This window comes from Citrus clementina, unplaced genomic scaffold (assembly GCF_000493195.1).
Source record: "Citrus clementina cultivar Clemenules unplaced genomic scaffold, Citrus_clementina_v1.0 scaffold_5, whole genome shotgun sequence".
Taxonomy (NCBI): Eukaryota; Viridiplantae; Streptophyta; class Magnoliopsida; order Sapindales; family Rutaceae; genus Citrus; species Citrus x clementina.
The window spans coordinates 26,228,140-26,229,949 of NW_006262201.1; positions in this window are offsets into that span (position 1 = coordinate 26,228,140).

Genomic DNA, 1,810 nt, shown 5'->3' on the forward strand with positions numbered 1-1,810 from the left:
AGATTTATGAATTGTGCTTTTATAATAAGAAAATGATGTTATGGAATTAAAGTGTTTTGGACTAAAATGAAAGTATTTTAAAACCTTTGATATTGTTTTAAAATTTCAGATTTGGACATATTTGAAACTATTTGAATATTTTGGGTTATTCTATAATTTCACATAGTTTGGGTAAAATCATAATTTCAGAAAGTTTTGGGATTGACAAAGTATTATTTAGTAATTCTGAAATTAGACCTATTTGAAAGCTTTAATAACATTTTAGGTCATAATATAGTTTTATAAAGTTTTGGGGTCAAACTGTAAATTTGAAAAATATTTCACTATAGCAGTTACTGTAGCAAGTGGCTAACCGGATATGGTAAGCAGCAATCCAGATTTTGGGCAGTAAGCTTCTGGAGCATAAACGGATATCCGGATTTCGCAAGCGGCTATCCGGATTTCAAAAGCGACTAACCGGATATGAAATGCGGCATGCTGGATATTCTGAAATTCGAATTTTTGCCTTAACGGTAACATAAAAGCGACTAACCGGATTCTATAAACGGTAAGCCGGTTATGACCAAAATGTGCATAACGGCTAGTTTTTAAGCTCAAACTATATAAACTCAAATCCAATTCATTTTCAAGCTCTCTAGCAAGCATAAAAAAAAAGCACACGAGATATCTTGAGCTCTCAATTCGCAAATCATAAAACATTGAATCATCACTTGTTCTTCATTTTGAATATCTACTCTTTGAGTGAGTTTTGTTGTAATTTCCATTTCTTCATCTTAATTGTAAGTGTTTGAGTGTGTGAGACACTTGAGTGAAGAGATTGGGAGATAATCTCTTTGTTGTAAAGGTTCATTGACACCTTGAAGTCAATTGTAAACGTTTGAAGCCTTGGAAATGCTCGGATAGTGAAATCCTCAAGCTTGGATCGCTTGGAGGCGTGGACGTAGGCGGGGATTACCGAACCACGTAAAAAATTCGTGTGTTTATTTCTCTTCTCCCTTACTCATTTGTTATTGTGCTTTAATTGAACTTATTGCTTTCGAATTTATTAAGGCGTTAGATTGGATTGTTGTGTGGCTTTGTTAGGATTTTTTTTTAAATACCAATTCACCCCCCTCTTGGGTTGCACACTTATATTTCATTTGGTATCAGAGCGAGGTGCTCTTGTTTAGACTTAACCGTCTAGAGCTAAAGATCAATGGCAACTCAAAATGATTCCACATTTAAGAAAGGACAGTCCACCACTAGACCACCATATTTTGATGGAAACGATTACCCTTATTGGAAAACTAGGATGAGAATTTACTTGCAAGCTTTAGATTACGAAATTTTGAAAATCATTAATGATGGTCCTTTCATGCCTTTGACTAAAAATGAAGTCGGGGAAGATATTCCAAAACCTTCACGGGAATGGAATGAATTCGAAAAGAGAAAAGCTTCTCTAAATTCCAAGGCTATGAATGCTTTGTTTTGTGCACTAGATAAGAAAGAGTTTTATAGAGTGTCTAGTTGCGAAAGTGCTAATGAAATTTGACACAAACTTGAAGTTGTTTATGAAGGCACGAATCAAGTGAAAGAATCTAAATTATGTAGGTACACTCGACAATATGAATTGTTCCAAATAGAGCAAAATGAGAGTGTGTACTCTATGTATACTAGATTGATGGACATAGTGAACACTCTAGGAGCCCTAGGAAAGACCTTTTCAAATAGCGAGAAAGTTAAGAAAATCATTAGGTCACTATCTAAGGAATGAAGACAAAAAAGAACTGTCATTGAGGAAGCCAAAGATTTAAATGTATTACCCATTGAT